Source organism: Bufo bufo, chromosome 4 (assembly GCF_905171765.1).
Source record: "Bufo bufo chromosome 4, aBufBuf1.1, whole genome shotgun sequence".
NCBI classification, from domain to species: domain Eukaryota; kingdom Metazoa; phylum Chordata; class Amphibia; order Anura; family Bufonidae; genus Bufo; species Bufo bufo.
In genome coordinates, this window is record NC_053392.1 from 524,073,641 (window position 1) to 524,093,714 (window position 20,074).

The 20,074-nt window shown below is 44.3% G+C and overlaps 1 protein-coding gene across 1 annotated transcript in view; it reads left to right on the forward strand.

The window, feature by feature from the left end:
- Positions 1-20,074, forward strand: part of LOC120999301 (protocadherin Fat 4-like) — a 311,103-nt gene that overhangs the window by 147,775 nt on the left and 143,254 nt on the right. The window lies entirely within an intron of this gene.

Here is a 20,074-nt window from a genome sequence, read left to right on the forward strand (position 1 = left end):
TTCCTCTGGAGGGGGAAGAGATCACGTATCGCATACGACAAATTATGTTTAACAAAGTGGGAGGGAGGACTGCAACTACCAAATATTAGAAATTATAATGTGTCGTCTCTATTTAGACATGTTAGAGATTGGGTGATGAATACGTCACATTTTTCTAATACTCCCCTGGAAAGGGAAATGGCCTATCCTTGGGATCTGGTAGTGTCATGCCCCACTTTGACGATGTGCGGAGGTTAGCCAGGATAGCAGCACAAGTTTAATGTTGCTTTGGAGCCGTGCTGGATCCGCCTCTCATCAGGTGCACTGGGTGGGGTCTTTAGTTTAAATAGCACACTGCCCAGTGTCCTGAGCGGATTATACAGTTCATTCTGGTCTGGGAAGCTTGGAGGGAAGGTTGGCTGTCAGTTCCTGCTCTCAGAGATAAGTGTCATTTCTAGTTCGGTTGTTTGTGTCTTCTATTCCATCCAGGTTCTGTGCGAGCAGACTGCTCCTTTCTCCCTACTTCACCATCTTAGGGAGTTCAGGGTTTTGTTAGCCCAGGCTGGAGGACACTAGCACACCTACCATCAAGGTCTGCTGTGGGCTGAGCAGTGCAGGGAAAGAGGTCAGGGATAAGCTAGGAGGTGACCCTTCCCCTGTCTCTCGTCCAGAGCCTGGTTGGTGTGTTATCTTTTGTACTAAGTGTACGTCCGCCGTGACATTATAATCCGCCATACTGTGACGGCCATTGCTCAGCGCTTTTGTGATGGCGTCAATTGATGCACTGGTTGACCGCATGCAGGGTTTATCCCTAGAGGTTGCGGATCTGTGTAGTTCGGTCACACAGTGTCAGAGGGTGCTGGCAGCAGGTACAGGTCAAATTGTTGGGGAGCCTAAAGTCGCTCTTCCTGAGAATTTTGCAGGGGGTACTGATGATTTTTTACGCTTCAAAGAGTCATGTAAGTTGTACTTTAGATTGTGCCCATTTTCTTCAGGTAATGAGGATCAGAGGGTGGGTATCATCATGTCTTTGCTTAAAGGGGACGCGCAATCCTGGGCTTTTTCTCTGCCGCCCGGTTCCCCGGCCCTCCGGTCGGTGGAGGAATTTCTTGAAGCCCTGGGATTGATTTACGATGACCCAGATCGAGTTTCGATGGCGGAGTCGAGATTACGTAACTTACTACAGGGTAAACATACTGCTGAGGTTTACGTTTGGATAGACGTATCAGAGAGAGGTGTAAGGGTCCCTCTGTGCAGGGGATTCCTCCCGCGTGCGGTTTTGTTTTACCAGCTGCCCAGGGTGATATTGCTTGTTACTCTGGGGTAGGGGAGGAATCCATGCAGTTAGGTCAGATTACTGGCCATTCTGATTGTGCACTTTTCGAAAGTTTCTACTATCTATGTTTCTATTGTGGGAAGAAGGGTCATTTTATTTTTTCTTGTCCTTATGTTAAACCACTGGTAGAAGAGAAAAAGAAAAAAGAAAAAAAAACTCCCCTCACACTTGGTTGTATGAATGGTGTGGTGGAACAGACGGGTATGCAAGCTCCCTGCAGTTCCCGTTTTCTCCTTTCAGCTATGGTGGCGCTAGAGTCTAGAAATGTGTTTGTTGATGTTTTCCTTGATTGTGGTGCTGGGGTAAATTTAATTGACTTTCTTTTTCTTCAGGGCTTGGGACTAAGTACTTGCACGTTCGAGAACGAGATTCCTGTTTTTGCTATTGATTCTTTCCCTCTTTCTCAAAGGAGCTTACTCACATTGTTCATGGTATTCATTTAAGGGTGGGTGATTCACATGCTGAGATTATTTCTTGTTTTGTCATGAAGGATTTGTCAGCTCCAATAGTGTTGGGGTTGCCATGGTTGTCTAGACATAACCCAATTATAGACTGGCAAGCAAGACAAATCATTGGTTGGAGCAAGTTTTGTTTGGATAATTGTCTTGTCACATCTATCGCTGAAGTGTCCATTACGGCCTTGCCTCAGTATCTCTCAGATTTTTCGGATGTCTTTTCAGAGGGTGGGGCTCAGGAATTGCCCCCTCATCGAGACTATGATTGTCCAGTGAATCTCATTCCGGGGGCTAAATTGCCTAAGTCTCGGCTTTACAACCTCTCTCAACCTGAGAGAGAGGTCATGCGAAAATATGTTGCCGAGAGTTTGGCAAAGGGTCATATCAGACCATCTAAGTCTCCAGTGGCAGTAGGTTTGTTCTTCGTAAAGAAGAAAGATGGATCACTGAGACCGTGTTTGGACTTCCGGGAGTTAAACCGTATTACAGTCCGGGATCCATATCCCCTGCCTTTGATCTCTGATCTTTTTGATCAGATTGTTGGAGCCAAGGTGTTCTCCAAGTTGGATTTGAGAGGAGCATACAATCTGATCAGAATCAAGGAGGGGGATGAGTGGAAAACGGCCTTCAATATGCACGAGGGTCATTTTGAGAACCTGGTAATGCCTTTTGGGTTGACGAATGCGCCAGCGGTATTTCAGCGATTCGTCAATGATATTTTTCATCACTTGGTGGGGAGGTACATAGTAGTTTACCTAGATGACATCTTAATTTATTCTCCTGATCTGAAGACCCATCAGGATCATGTGAGACAGGTTTTGACGATCCTTCGGGAGAATAAGTTATATGTTAAACTGGAGAACTGTTTGTTTGCGGTGCAAGAGCTTCCGTTCTTAGGATACATGCTTTCTGATTCCGGTTTTCGTATGGAACCTGAAAAGGTCCGGGCAGTTCTGGAGTGGGACCGACCGGAGAATCAGAAAGCTTTGATGCGGTTCTTGGGGTTTATGAATTATTATAGAAAATTTATTTCGAATTATTCCACACTAGTCAAACCCCTTACCGATATGACCAAGAAGGGCGCTGATGTCTCTGTCTGGTCGGATGAGGCATTGCAGGCCTTTTCGGCTATTAAGGAGCGTTTTGCGTCTGCTCCTATTCTGGTGCAGCCGGATGTATCTCAGCCATTCGTGGTGGAGGTTGATGCATCAGAGGTGGGGGTTGGGGCGGTGCTTTCGCAGGGTTCTTCTCCTGGCAAGTGGGTCCCGTGTGCCTTCTTCTCCAGGAAGCTCTCGGTCGCCGAGAGGAATTATGATGTTGGAGATAGGGAGTTGTTGGCTATCAAGTTGGCCTTTGAGGAATGATGTCACTGGTTAGAGGGGGCATCCCACCCCATTACGGTGTATACAGACCATAAGAATTTGGCCTACCTGCAATCTGCCAAGCGTTTGAACCCTAGACAGGCCAGATGGTCATTGTTTTTTGCCAGGTTCAATTTCGTGGTTACCTTTCGCCCAGGGGTCAAGAACGTCAAGGCAGATGCCTTGTCTCGCAGCTTCCCTGGGGGAGGTGATTCAGAAGATCCAGCACCTATTTTGGCGGATGGGGTGGTGGTCTCCGCTCTGTACCCTGAATTGGAGATGGAAGTATTGGGAGCTCAGGAGGGGGCTCCTGGTTCGTGTCCCCCAGGGAGGTTGTTTGTTCCTGAGGGCCTACAATACAAGGTGTTCAAGGAACATCACGATACTGTTCTCGCGGGACATCCTGGTGGTAAGTCCACCTGTGACCTGGTGTCCCGGAGGTTCTGGTGGCCAGGGTTACGTAAGAGTATTGAGAATTACGTGACAGCTTGTGAAACCTGCGCTCGGTCAAAGGTTGCTTATACTCGACCGCCTGGTTCACTTCTTCCATTGTCTATTCCATCTCGTCCTTGGACGCATTTGTCCATGGACTTTATTACGGACCTGCCGAGTTCCTCCGGGAGAACAGTGATTTTGGTGGTAGTCGACCGTTTCAGTAAAATGGCTCACTTTATACCACTTACGAGTCTGCCTAACGCTAAGACTCTTGCGCAAATCTTTGTGGATAATATTGTGAAATTGCACGGTATTCCTTCGGATGTGGTCTCTGATAGGGGTACGCAGTTTGTCTCTTAGGTTTTGGAGGGCGTTCTGCTCTCGGCTTGGCATTCAACTTTCTTTCTCGTCGGCTTTTCATCCACAGTCGAATGGTCAGACGGAGCGTACCAATCAAAACCTGGAGACCTACTTGAGGTGCTTTGTGGCTGAGAATCAGCAGGACTGGTCCTCATTCTTGTCCTTAGCAGAATTTGCATTAAATAACCGTAGGCAGGAGTCCACGGGTAAGTCACCATTTTTTGGCGCATACGGTTTCCATCCTCAGTTTGGTACCTTTTATGGGTCTGGTTCCTCCGGGATGCCAGAGGAGGAGAGATTTTCTTCTGCCTTGTCCTCTATCTGGCGGAGGATTCAAGGGAATTTGGAGAAGATGGGTGAGAGGTATAAACGAATGGCTGACAGGAGACGTGTGACTGGTCCGGACCTGTGTGTGGGTGATCTGGTGTGGTTGTCCACTAAGAATATCAAGTTGAGAGTGCCATCTTGGAAACTGGGTCCAAGATTTGTTGGTCCGTATAAGATTTCTGCGGTGATCAATCCGGTGGAGTTTCGGCTGGATCTTCCGCAGACTTGGAGGATCCATGATGTCTTTCACAGGTCTTTGCTAAAAAAATATGTTAAATCGGTGGTACCATCGCCATTGCCTCCTCCTCCTGTTCTAGTTGAGGGAAACTTGGAGTTTGAGATCTCCAGGATTCTCGACTCGAGAGTTCTTCGGGGCTCCCTCCAGTACCTGGTGCACTGGAGGAGATACGGTCCTGAGGAGAGGATGTGGGTTCCGGCGTCTGATGTCAACGCCAGCCGACTGGTGAGGGCCTTTTCATAGGTCCCATCCGGATAAGGTTGGTCCGGGGTGTCCGGAGGTCACCCGTAGAAGGGGGGGTACTGTCATGCCCCACTTTGACGATGTGCGGAGGTCAGCCAGGATAGCAGCACAAGATTAATGTTGCTTTGGAGCCGTGCTGGATCCGCCTCTCATCAGGTGCACTGGGTGGGGTCTTTGGTTTAAATAGCACACTGCCCAGTGTCCTGAGCGGATTATACAGTTCATTCTGGTCTGGGAAGCTTGGAGGGAAGGTTGGCTGTCAGTTCCTGCTCTCAGAGATAAGTGTCATTTCTAGTTCGGTTGTTTGTGTCTTCTATTCCATCCAGGTTCTGTGCGAGCAGACTGCTCCTTTCTCCCTACTTCACCATCTTAGGGAGTTCAGGGTTTTGTTAGCCCAGGCTGGAGGACACTAGCACACCTACCATCAAGGTCTGCTGTGGGCTGAGCAGTGCAGGGAAAGAGGTCAGGGATAAGCTAGGAGGTGACCCTTCCCCTGTCTCTCGTCCAGAGCCTGGTTGGTGTGTTATCTTTTGTACTAAGTGTACGTCCGCCGTGACAGGTAGCCCTTCTGCATACCAGAATCAGAGACACCCCAGTGGGAATAAAACACTATGGTCTGATTAAGGACACCATGACGGCTTGGAGAATAGTGAGGAAGCTATACAAATTGCCTATGTATATTACTCCGTATATGCCGTTGTGGACCTTGCCAGCTTTTTCCCAGGGTAGACAATCCAAGATGTTTGTACAATGGAGAGAGAAGGGTATTCACATGGTAAAGCAGATTCTGTCCACTTCAGGAACTGAGATAATGTCGTGGCGAGATCTCCAGTCTAAATTTGATCTGCCGGCCTCCCACTTCTTGCCATATAAACAGATTTTGTCATATTGTAGGGCTCAATCGGTGAATATGGGAGAGTCAGAAATAATGGGATGGTTTGAACACTTGGTGAGATCCCAGGAGACATCCCTGTCTGATATTTACAAAAAAATCCGAAATGTTTATTCGTCCCCTACTGGGGAAAAGGTGTTCAAAAAGTGGGAGGAGGAACTGGGAGAAACGTCTCTGTCGGGTAAACTACGGGAAGGACTGGAAAGGGTGAGGGAGGCCATTTTCAGTGAACCTTGGAGGTAAATGCACTTTAGAATATTGCACAAGGCGACGTACGCATACGACCTATCATATAGAGATGCCCCGGAACATTACCTAAGGTGGTGCCCGAAATGTCACATGCCAAAAGCAGATTTGTTGCATGGATTATAGGAGTGCCCCGTGTTGAAGCCGCTGTGGCAAGAAACTACTAAATATATAAAATTGGTCTGGGGGATAGAACCCCAGCTCACCCCACTTAATTGTATCTTTCACTATGTGCCTTTCGATCAGAAGGGCGAAATTTCACATTCTACGCATGTAAAGGGGGTCCATTTATTTTTATTGGCAGTTAAGAAAACTATTCTCAGGCACTGGATAAAACCATCCATACCCACATTAGATGAAGCTATAGGTACGATGAAACATGTCCTTCATATGGATAGGTTAGACACAGTGGCGGATCCAGAGCCTGGTCTCGCGAGGGGCACTTTCAGATTATTTTCTGTCTGCCGCCACAAAACAATGGTGCTTATAGAACAGACTACACAGTGTAGAGGTATACTGTATATTGTGTGGCACAGTGTAGGCTATATGTGTATAACAAACATATTTCACATGAAAACTTACAATTACTTGACTTGGCTCTTGGGGATCTCGGACACCACTTCAACACTTTGGCCGGGGGCTCGGTGGAGCTAATGTTGTGTTTTATCCTAATGAGAAAGATTTCATAATAAGGATTTGGAGAATGGGCAGAGGGATAGCAGAGCAGGGAGAGGCTGGTGCTGCTACTAGGGGGTCATACCATGGGGGAGTAATAAAGCCCACCATAATGCCCCCCCCAGTATAAATAATTCTCCTTATAATGTGACAGTGCAAAAAATACCCCCTTGTAATGCCCCCAGGTGAGCTAATGTCCCCATAGTGCCCCCATAATGTGCCAGTATAAAATACCCCTATATAGTGCCCCCAGTAAATTCCCCCATAGTGCTCCATACCCTCCTTCCTCCTAGTGCCCCCCATAATGTACCAGTATAAAATGCTCCAGTAGGTGCCCTCAGTGTCCCCCATAATTTGCAAGTATAAAATACCCCTTCTTAGTGCCCCCCATAGATGACCCCATAGTACTCCTCTCCCCCCTTCCCCATAGTACCCACCATAATGTGTCCCAGTATAAAATTGTACTGTACAGAGCGCCCCATATAAAATACCCCTTCTTTGTGGCCTCAGTAGATGCCCCTATAGTGCCCCCAATCATGTGCCAGTATTAATAACAGCCCCCCATGTGCCAGTATTAATAACAGCCCCCCCCCCTGTGCCAGTGATAACAGCCCCCTCCTGTGCCAGTGATAACAGCCCCCCCCTGTGCCAGTGATAACAGCCCCCCTGTGCCAGTGATAACAGCCCCCCCTGTGCCAGTGATAACAGGCCCCCCCTGTGCCAGTGATAACAGGCCCCCCCTGTGCCAGTGATAACAGGCCCCCCCTGTGCCAGTGATAACATCCCCCCCTGTGCCAGTGATAACAGCCCCCCTGTGCCCATGATAACAGCCCCCCCCCCCCCCGTGCTAATAACAGCCCCCCTGTGCCAGTAAAAGTATTGTGTTTATTTAAAAAAAACAAAAAACACATACTTACCTCCATGTCAGCGATGCGATGCAGGCCTCTTCCGGCCTGTGCCCCGCGCTGTACGGCTCAGGCGGCCTTTGATAGGCTGCCGGCCTCGTGCCTGCAGCCTATCAGAGGAAGGGAAAGGGACACGCCTCTCCCTCCCCTGCCTTAGCACAGTCATCTGTATCGCTGTCCTGAGGACGACGATACTGATGACTATGGAGATGAGCGCTTCCACAATGGAAGCGTTCATCTCCCTGTGCCCCACCGCCGCCAGCTCGGGGGGGGCAATTGCCCCGTTGCCCCCCCCCTGAATCCGCCACTGGTTAGACACGGAAAATAATAAAGAGAAATCGACCATGCAGTTCTTCCATAAGTGGAGACGGTTTATAGTAAATACTTTGGAATTGGTTGAAAGAAAAGAAGCCATAACCCCTTTTCTCAATACCAAGTGGTACCTGGAGGAACAACTGAAGGGAACGCTGGGAAAACTGGTAATGGATTAATGTTTGCAGCTTAAAGGATAGATGACAAGATACTTGGAGGAGACTGAATGGATGGGAGGCAGGGAGGTACTGAAACTGAGTCCAAATCTGTTGCTAAGCTTATAGATTGTGACCAAAGGTATTATGTTTTTACTGTTTGGTTTATTTTTGAGGGAGGGGAAGGAAAGGGTTGTATGTACTAAGAAAAATGGAGAGGAGATTGCAAACTGGTTATTGATGTTATGCTACACGGATAAACATGCATATATGTACTGCGCAACATGTATGGAATCATTGTAGGGATGATTTTATTATTCATTATCTGTACTTGATTGAAATCTCCTTTAATAAAATTTGATTTAAAAAAAAAGAAAGAAAGCGATTCACACCAGACATCCCAAGAATATTGCTGAACTGAAACAGTTCTGTAAAGAGGAATGGTCAAGAATTACTCCTGACCGTTGTGCACATCTGATCTGCAACTACAGGAAACGTTTGGTTGAATTTATTGCTACCAAAGGAGGTTCAACCAGTTATTAAATCCAAGGGTTCACATACTTTTTCCACCTGCACTGTGAATGTTTACATGGTGTGTTCAATAAAAACATGGTAACATTTAATTCTTTGTGTTATTAGTTTAAGCATACTGTGATTGTCTATTGTTGTGACTTAGATGAAGATCAGATCACATTTTATGACCAATTTGTGCAGAAATCCATATCATTCCAAAGGGTTCACATACTTTTTCTTGCAACTGTATGTTTGTCCTGTTCTCCACAACCTGTATCTCATTCTGTCAGCCGTTTAGCATGGCAAAACTGCAGACAGATGCCCTTTTAAAGGTAACATATCACCAGAGCAGGCCTCCATAATTCTTGAAAATCCTTGAATTAGTACAAGTTGCACCCACTAGATCTACAGTATATCTGTCTCCTTTATAGATCATATGACATATTTCCTTAAGTCCTGGAAAGTTTTCAAAGATTAAATTCATCTTCCTATAAACAAAAAAAACTCTTCCCATTTTAGTAAGATTAGCAAAAGGAGGGCATTTACAATTCTGCTACCCCATCCCTTAAACACAGGAGTATAGTGTTTCTATGAAAGGGTGCTCTGACTTAAAAAAAGAAAAACACAGCTCCTCTTTGAAGGAGCTTCTAACAACAGACATTGCCGAAAATAACTCTCCTTTAACCCTTTCAGGACCCTGGCATATTTCACCTTAAGGACCAGGTCTTTTTTGGCATTTGACATGTGTCCCTTTTATGTGGTAATATCTTTTGGAACGCTTTTACTTATCCAAGCCACTCTGAGATTATTTTCTCATGATAGTGGTAAATTTGAGTCAATATACTTCATTTTTATTTATAAAAAAAACAAATCCCAAATTTACAAAAAAAATAGAAAAATTCGCAACTTTCCAAATTTCTATTTTTCTGCTTTTAAAACAGATAGTGATGCCTCATAAAATAGTTATTACTTTACATTTCCCATATGTCTACTTTATGTTTGGATCATTTTGTAAATGTCATTTTATATTTTTGGGACGTTAGAAGGCTTTAGAATTTTAGAAGCAAATCTGAAAATTTTTAAGAAAATTTCCAAAACCCACTTTTTTAAGGACCAGTTCAGTTATGAAGTCACTGTTGGGCTTACATAATAGAAACCACCAATAAATTGCCCCATTTTAGAAACTACACCGCTCAAGGTATTCAAAACTGATTTTACAAACTTTGTTAACCCTTTAGGTGTTCCACAAGAATTAAAGAAAAATGTAGATGAAATTTCAGAATTTCACTTATTTGGCAGCTTTTGCATTTTAATCAATTTTTTCCTGTAACAAAGCAAGGGTTAACAGTCAAACAAAGCTCAATATTTATTACCCTGATTCTGTAGTTTACAGAAACACCCTATTTGTGATCGTAAACAATTGGAGAGTAGAATTCACTGGGATAATTTTAAGTTGCCATGTCACATTTGAAGACCCCCTGATGCACCCCTAGAGTAGAAACTCAAAAAAGTGACACCATTTTGGAAACTACGGGATAAGGTGGCAGTCTTGTTGGTGCTATTTTGGGGTACTTATGATTTTTGATTGCTCTATATTGAGCTTTTTGTGAGGTAAGGTAACAAAAATTGGCTGTTCTGGCACTGTTTTTATTTTTTGTTTTATACAATCTTCGTCTCACAGGTTAGATCATGTGCTATTTTTATAGAGCAGGTTGTTACGGACATGACGATATCAAATATGTCTACTTTTTTGTTTGTTTGTTTCAGTTTTACATAATAAACAATTTTTTTAAAAATAAAACATTTTTAGGGTCTCCATATTCAAATATGTCATGTTTTATTGTCTCCATAGTCTGACAGTCATATATTTTTTATTTTGGCCCATTGTCTTATGTAGGGGCTATTTTTTTATGGCATGAGATGACGGTTTGATTGGTACTATTTTGGGGTACATATGACTATTTAATCACTTGGAATTACACTTTTTGTGATGTAAGGTGACAAAAAATTTTTTATTTTAGCACAGTTTTTATTTTATTTCTTTTTACGGCGTTTAGGTGACAGGGTGGATCATGTGATATTTTCATAGAGCTGGTCGTTACAGAAGCGGCAATACCCAATATGTCATTCTTTTTTTTTTCTCTTTTTTTTTTACAATTTTATGTGTTTTATTACAGGAAAGGGGCTTCTTTTTTTAATTATGAAAAACACTTTTTTTTTTTTTCACACTCTGGGACTTTAACGTCTGGGGGTCTGATCACATCTGCAATGCATTACAATACATCCTGTATTGTAATGTATTGCCTGTCAGCCTTTACACTGACAGCCTGCCTGTGAGACCCAGCCTAAGGGGTTGGATCTCACAGGTTTCTGTAGAAGGCAAGCCCCCATGCCTATGGAATGCATCGGACTGCCTTTTCTGACATCAGGTCCCTGTCACTGCACCGCAGAGACCCGATGGGTACTTGGAGGGAACCCGTACCCTCCGCGAACCTCCTGCATGCTGCGGTCAGCTTTGACCGCAGCATACAAGGGGTTAATACACCAGCATTGGTGTTTTCATCTATGTCGGCATATGCAGCAGTCCATGCCACTGATCGGGCGGGCGCAGCTCCTGCACCCACCCAATCAGCCCGCAGTATATGTACGGTGCTGGTCGTTAAGTCACAGCCAGCAGCACCGTAGATGTATGGCAAAGGTCCTCTACGGGTTAATTACACATTTACCTGTTTATGACTTTGCAATGTGGCCAACTGTGTGCACAAGATTCAGTATTTATTCATTTCTATCATTTGTTTTACAGCACAGTTTCTACAAAAAAGGAAAAGGAGGATGTGCAGACAGGAGATGCAAATGTACACACCGAGAAGCCAGACAGGTATTATTACTGTTATCTATACTGATTATTATTTTGAAATAAATAAACCAAAAAATGATAAATATTTCACAAGATAAAGGCTACAGCTGCAGAGGACACAGGCTATGTATACAGAGGACATAGACTATGTATATAGATGGCACAGTTATGTGTACAGAGGGCACAGGCTATGTGTACAGAGGGCATAGGCTATGTACTCAGAGGACACAGGCTATGTACTCAGAGGACACAGGCTATGTATACAGAGGATATATGCAATGTATACAGATGACATACCAGGCATGCTCAACCTGCGGCCCTCCAGCTGTTGCAAAACTACAACTCCCAGCATGCCTGAACAGCTTACAGCTATCAGCCTTCAGCAGGGCATGGTGGGAGTTGTAGTTTTACAACAGCTGGAGGGCCGCAGGTTGAGCATGCCTGACATAGACTATGTATACAAAGAACACAGGCTGTTTATACAGAGGACACAGGCTATGTATGCAGAGGACACAAACTATGTATACAGAGGACACAAACTATGTATACAGAGGATACTGGCTATGTATACAGACAATACAGACTATGTGTACAGGCAACACAGGATACGTATACAAAGGACATAGACTATGTTTACAGAAGACACCCACTATGTATACTGAGGACATAAGCTATATATACATAGGACACAGACTATTTATACAGAAGACATAGACTATGTATATAGAGGATATAGGCTATGTATACAAGGACACAGGCTATGTACACAGAGGACACGGGCTATGTACACAGAGGACAAAGGCTATGTACACAGAGGACACGGGCTATGTATACAGAGGATATATGCAATGTATAAAAGGACAAAGGCTATGTATACAGAGGACAAAGACTATGTATACACTGCGTGCAGAATTATTAGGCAAATGAGTATTTTGACCACATCATCCTCTTTATGCATGTTGTCTTACTCCAAGCTGTATAGGCTCGAAAGCCTACTACCAATTAAGCATATTAGGTGATGTGCATCTCTGTAATGAGAAGGGGTGTGGTCTAATGACATCAACACCCTATATCAGGTGTGCATAATTATTAGGCAACTTCCTTTCCTTTGGCAAAATGGGTCAAAAGAAGGACTTGACAGGCTCAGAAAAGTCAAAAATAGTGAGATATCTTGCAGAGGGATGCAGCACTCTTAAAATTGCAAAGCTTCTGAAGCGTGATCATCGAACAATCAAGCGTTTCATTCAAAATAGTCAACAGGGTCGCAAGAAGCGTGTGGAAAAACCAAGGCGCAAAATAACAGCTCATGAACTGAGAAAAGTCAAGCGTGCAGCTGCCAAGATGCCACTTGCCACCAGTTTGTCCATATTTCAGAGCTGCAACATCACTGGAGTGCCCAAAAGCACAAGGTGTGCAATACTCAGAGACATGGCCAAGGTAAGAAAGGCTGAAAGACGACCACCACTGAACAAGACACACAAGCTGAAACGTCAAGACTGGGCCAAGAAATATCTCAAGACTGATTTTTCTAAGGTTTTATGGACTGATGAAATGAGAGTGAGTCTTGATGGGCCAGATGGATGGGCCGTGGCTGGATTGGTAAAGTGCAGAGAGCTCCAGTCCGACTCAGACGCCAGCAAGGTGGAGGTGGAGTACTGGTTTGGGCTGGTATCATCAAAGATGAGCTTGTGGGGCCTTTTCGGGTTGAGGATGGAGTCAAGCTCAACTCCCAGTCCTACTGCCAGTTTCTGGAAGACACCTTCTTCAAGCAGTGGTACAGGAAGAAGTCTGCATTCTTCAAGAAAAACATGATTTTCATGCAGGACAATGCTCCATCACACGCGTCCAAGTACTCCACAGCGTGGCTGGCAAGAAAGGGTATAAAAGAAGAAAATCTAATGACATGGCCTCCTTGTTCACCTGATCTGAACCCCATTGAGAACCTGTGGTCCATCATCAAATGTGAGATTTACAAGGAGGGAAAACAGTACACCTCTCTGAACAGTGTCTGGGAGGCTGTAGTTGCTGCTGCACGCAATGTTGATGGTGAACAGATCAAAACACTGACAGAATCCATGGATGGCAGGCTTTTGAGTGTCCTTGCAAAGAAAGGTGGCTATATTGGTCACTGATTTGTTTTTGTTTTGTTTTTGAATGTCAGAAATGTATATTTGTGAATGTTGAGATGTTATATTGGTTTCACTGGTAAAAATAAATAATTGAAATGGGTATATATTTGTTTTTTGTTAAGTTGCCTAATAATTATGCACAGTAATAGTCACCTGCACACACAGATATCCCCCTAAAATAGCTAAAACTAAAAACAAACTAAAAACTACTTCCAAAAATATTCAGCTTTGATATTAATGAGTTTTTTTGGGTTCATTGAGAACATGGTTGTTGTTCAATAATAAAATGAATCCTCAAAAATACAACTTGCCTAATAATTCTGCACTCCCTGTACAAAGAACACAGGCTGTTTATATAGTGGACACAGACTCTGTATACAGAGGACACATTTATGTATACAGAAGACACAGGCTATGTATACAGAGGACACAGTTATGTATACAGAGGACACAGTTAGGTATACAGAGAACACAGGGTTTGTATACAGAGGACACAGGCTATGTATTGTTGGGAAAAAAAAACCTTCTTCTATAATTGTCGGGGGTCCCAATTAAAGCGCTCAGAGATCTGACACAGACACACTGCTGAATCAGATTCTCTCCATTATTCCACACACGTATACATCTTTATAACACTACAGATAATCATAGACAAATCTGGCCCACCACCAAGGGCAATACTTCCGCACTATACTAACAGAATTCTAATAATTAAAAAGTTTCTGCAGCATCTTATCTCAAAGTTGACATAATAGAAGTATATGGGCGGCAAAACGGATCAGTCCCGTTTCCATTATGCAGGAGAGTCCTCCCCTGCATAACGGAAGCGGGAGAGATCCGATTTGCAGCCCATAGACTTCTATTATGACGGAATGAATAACGGAATGTCTCTAAAGGCATTCCGTCATAGAATTGTGTTATGGTCTGTGGTAATGGACTTCATAACGCAATTCACCTTTTACAACCAAACGAAGTGTGAACGAATTTCATAAGCGGAAATTCGCTCATCTCTAATTATAATCAACACTACTTGCATTATTGTTTGTCTTGCCACCAGGGAGCCTCCACTCACTCTGCTATGGGGAGAGGGACTGCAGTGGGGTTATACTTTTGATCATCAGGCCCTGGTCCTCTTTGTGAGACGAACTGCCAACAAGACATATGAATAAGTTCTTTGGAAGTCAAAGGGATTGCCAGATAAGGCATAGTTCTTGAACTCACAGGACTGTGAGTACAGATCCAACAGTCTATTATTTTACTGTCAGTGTCATTGAGTCCTCTAAACAGCACCTGGTGGTGTTGGATAAGTGCATTGTCCCAGTTATCCTTCAGTTGTTGGTACAGGGCCGTTGTTCCCAGGATTAGGGCGACCATCAGCAGGAGGGCCTCATCCTCGGGCATCTGAACTTTCTTGCAGTGAGAAGCATGTATCCACTTTACTGCTGTATGAGTATTTAACAGGACTTGGAAAGGACTATCAAATCTGGGATCCAGGCCTTTCCTCACATGTCTTTTTATTACCATCCAGTCTCCTGGTTGCAGACTGTGTGTTCCTTCTACTGAATCTGGAAGGGAAGCAAACACTTGTTTATGGGTGTGCTCAAGCCTCTTTGTGAGAGCCCGCATGTAGCTTGTTAGGCTATCATTGTTCATTTGCAACTGTTGTAGAAAATACAATCCTAATCTGGGGGTGCTTCCAAACAGAATCTCAAATGGGGATAAACCTGTCTGATTCAATAACTTCAGGGACACAATACCTGCACACCGGTTCACTGACCAGCTTCTTTGCTGTGTTCTTTGCATTTGTCTTTGATACTGGGAAAGCTTCCGGCCACCCTGAAAAGTGGTCAACACACACAAGGACAAATTCATATACTCCTACCTTAGGCAGTTGTATATAGTCTATTTGCAGTCTCTTGAATGGGTAAAGTGGCCTGGGGGGTGTGTGGCAGGCGCAGCACTATGAAGTGCCTTTTGTGCTGTGGCATTAGAAGAATTCTGATATCTCTGACTTTTTAGTCTAATCAGATTGTCTATTACTCTGTAATTCCTCTACGGCTGTTCTATGGAAACAGTAGGTTTAAAGAGCACACCAAATGCTTGAAATAACTTCTTTATTAACTTCAACTTTTCTTCATATAGAAGACTGCCGCCTCTGCAGCAGATAGTCCATGTACATAACACGTGTTGAAAATATATCACAAAATGGCGGTATGCATAAGATGGTGGTTCAACTGTTCAATCTTGTCATTCAACATAAAATGGTGGATATATTTCTATTTTCAGTATCTGTACTCTCACTTTAAGTTATTTAAGCACTTTATGATCTCTCTGAGAGGTATATCTGAGGTCTAACTAATAGTTCTACTTGCTGAATTTGGTCGCAATTTGCAGTATGCAGTTAGCAGTAACTATTTGCAGATTGGTTGAGTATGATCTGGTATGGTTGTATGCAATTTGGATTGCAATATGGAATTTGAATGGTTGCAATTGTGAACTTTGTAGTTTGCAGTTGTATGCAATTGGTGAAACTGTAAGTAAACACACATATAACTGGTTCAGTATACTGTTCTAAATAACTCTGCTTTTGTCTTTAACACACAAAACATAGGAACTGTATTAAGGTTATTGGCAGGTTTAGCTGTATAAACATATAAGCTATATTAGCAACCTAGGACAGGTCTTAGCTGGCCAGCTACAGGGTGTGCTTGCTTGGAGTCTTCACCACTTGACTGGGATTGTTCAATGCACAGACCATACATCCTTGTACAAACCGAGAGGCTACTGTAGAAAATCCTGGATCAATCCACCCTGCATTAACCACACTTACCATGGCATCTTTTGATAGGCGAGTGGGCCTGTTGGCCCTTCTGAGCCATAGCTGGGTATAAAGGGCGTGGTAGACAAATGGTGTCCTTGTTTCTCCAAATTCCATGTTCATCAGGTTTGGCCCCTTGTTTTGCCCAAAGTTATTTTTTGTCAGGAGGGGCTTGTTCGAGCATTCTTTGAAATGTACTTACTGAAATGTCCTGAGGTCTCAAGGCTCTCACAGGGGTGGCGTCCGCATTTAGTGGCTGGATTGCAGCTTGTTTGGCTGCCTTGTCTGCTCGATCGTTGCCTTTTGCTTCCACCGTGGTACATCTTGTATGAGCCTTTACCTTAATAATAGCAACCTCCTCTGGTAATAACAGAGAGTTCATAAGTTCAAGTACAGAGTTATTATTTTTAATTGGCTGGCGTTCTGATTCTCTAGCCTGCCATATGTGTCCATAGTCATGTGAAATACCAAAAGCATACCTTGAGTCCGTGTAGATGTTCACCTTCTTCCCCTTGGCCAATTTACACGCCTCAGTGAGTGCCTTCAGCTCCGCCTCTTGTGAGGAAATTTAAGGTGGGGGTGGTTCAGCTATCGCTATCTCATGCTGTGTGACCACTGCATATCCAGTGTGGAACCGGCCGTCCTCTCGCATGAACCTGCGGGGCACGCTGGACTTCAGGTGAGAAAGCCACTGCCCCCTTCACTTCAAAACTATTGTTTAAATAGCGTGGCTTTTTTCAAGACTTTTGGCGCATTGTACAGAAAAGACACAGACACCTTTATAATCATGCTACAGGCTACAATAAGGTACTGTTGGTGGTTTAATATGCATTTTCTAGGTGACAGGTTCCCTTTAATTGTACACAGTCATGGGGGTCATGTTCCATCATGTCCTTTAGAAGGCTGCCTGTACCTTCTATGCCCACTTCCCCCATTTCTGAATCTATGATTGGTAACAAAGTAGCAGGATTCAGAGTAGTACATCTTTTGAAAGAAAGGTTAGCGGGCATGAGGAGTGCACACTGGAGTCTGAGTTCCCTAGCCATAGAACTATGCTTAGGTAGAACCTGTGTTAATATGCCCTGTATGTCATAAGGTGTTTGTACAATCACTGGGATTGTACAAACACCTTATGACATACAGGGCATATTACACAATTTCAGAGGCTTTTTCTATCATTGCCTGCACTGCCGCTACCGCCCTGACACAGGAAGGGACGCCTCTGGCGAGAGGATATAATCTGGCTGAAAAGTATGCCACTGGCCGCTGGCGGTCACCATGTTTCTGAGTCAGTATAGCCGTGCTGTGACCCTGCATTTCTGAACAGAACAGGTGAAATTCCTCGTCGTATTTTGGAATACCCAGGGCTGGGGCCGAGGTTATGCACAGCTTCAATGTATGAAAATTATTCACTGCCTCTTTTGTCAGGTGAAATGGGTCAGATGACAGACAATCATACAGAGGCTGCATTAACATAGAGGCATGTCTAATCCAGGGGCGACAGTATGACACCAGCCCCAAAAACACCCTTAGGCTTTGTGCTCCTTTGGGCACTTGTATCCTTTCAACAGCCTCCTTTCTTTCTGGGGTTAGGCGGCGAGCATGGGAGAGACAGTGTCCTAGAAATACAACCTTGTTTTTACAAAACTGAAGCTTCTGTTTTGAGGCTTTACACCCTTTCTGATGTAGGAAAACTAAAAGAGATATAGTTGCTTCACAGCAAATTTCATTGTTTCAGCACACATGAGCAAATCATCCATGTATTGTAACAGGACCACTGAGCCAGGTGGTGCCCAGTTTGTAAGGACAGATTGCAGACCCTATGTATACATGATCTGGGATTTCTGAGCTCCCTGAGGCAGGATGGTCCAAGTATGATGGTTACCCCTAAATGTAAAGGCAAACAGATACTGACAGTCAGGATGCAGCGGGACACTAAAGAAAGCATTTGCCAGGTCTATCACTGTGAAACATGTAGCAGTGGGTGGAACTTGTGACAGTAAGATATGTAGGTTTGGCACTATTGGAGTTTGTAAGACTGTCACCTTGTTAACTTCTCGAAGATCATCCTGTAACTGACAGGCTGTCCCTTAACTGGTTTCTTCTTTATTGGGAACAGCGGGGTATTAGCAGGAGATACTGTTTTTATCAATACACCGGCCTGGAGAAAAACATCAATTTGACTGGTGTGGCAATGTGAACATTGAGGTGTTGTTTGCACCAGGAGAGTGTCACCAAGGGGCCCGGTGTTGGTGGAGTAAAAGCCCTAGTCCAGGTGTCCACTAAAGTAGTTGGGGGACACCATATAGATAGTGTAGCTGGTTCAGCTATTTCAGGGCGGGCTTTTACTCGAACAGGCAATGTGTTGGGTGGGTGCCTGTTCCCCATGCTCCAGTCCGGGACTTAGGGCATGCTCATGCCCAGGGATCCTATTTAATCCTGCTACTGGATCTTGGGTCGGGCTCACTCTGGAGTGTTTGGTTAAGCAGAGTCCTGGTGAGGCTCTGTATGAGTGGTCTCAGCCGGGTGGGCTGAGGGGCCACGAGGCTAGGCGATAGCCTGAACTTTGGGGGACGCGGTGACGCCTGTGAAACAAGGATCACGAGGCCAGAGTCGGGAGGACTACTAGGCCACAATCCCACAAAAGGTATTGAAGTGTCACAGCCTGGAGGTTGCTGGACTGAAAGCAGCATTTGTGTTCCAGGTGTGAACAGGGCTCTCTAGGTGAGTCAGGGATACGCTTATGTGTTTAGTTAGAGCCTAGCCGGGCAAGGGTTTGTTATTTTGTGTGGATGTCACACGTGATAATTTGAAGCTGCGACTTCCTAACCTGTGCTTTGCTAAAGTTTCTGAAATAAAGCAAGAGTTTGGACATTATAATCGTGTCTGCGAAGATATCTGTGAGTGTGACCCCCTGAAAAGAGACGATCCCCTACACTGGCCACCGCTATCTCCTGGGTGTGATTGAGGGGGTACTGCTTCACTTGAGGGAACTGACATCCTGGCTTAAGATGCACAGTGACGGGAGACACGGGGAGTTTCTCTATGTCTGTTTTTTATGTTGCCCATAAATCCTTCGATACCACCTCAAGAACAGCCTGATCTACAAGGGTTAATTCTGATGGTTCAGTCTCAGGCAGGGCCAGCGTTGCTATTAAGGGACATAATACTTCCTCTGGGGACCCAAAATCTACACAGGTAGTGCCGTCGGGGTAAAAGTGTATGTGGGCTACCAGTGTTTTCAAAACATCAGTCCCTAAAAGAGGTTCTGGCAGGTTTTCTTTAACTAAGAATTGGGTAACAACGTACTGTCTTTTATCTTTAGTTTAACTGGCTCAGATTCACAGACAAAAACTTTTTTTCTGTAAATCCCACAGCCGGTACATAACAAGGGGTTAACTGATGTGGTCACAAGAAACTCTGGTCTACTACTGTTTTGGCTGCCTCCGTCTCAACCAGGAATGGTACTGCCTTTCTGTTTCTGAGTATACAACAATCTACCTCGCACAACTTCTCTCCATCCCTCAGTTTAAACGTCACAAGCTACTTTTATCCATATATCAACCACTTCTTCACATCCATTATCCTTTATCCAACCACAATGTGTCCTACTGAATATTTCCCAGACTTCTAGGTTAAAACTCCCATACTTCATCCCTGCCTTCTCCAACACTCTGTCCACATTCTTCAGACCCTCCTTACCTCCTCTTTCCTTCACCAATGTTTTGGCTGTCTTATAACCTTCAGGTATACTAAAATTATTCCCCATTGCTCTTCAACTGTACCAGAACAACTATAGAAAGTAACAAAATTAAGACGTCTGTTTCTCCTCAGTTTC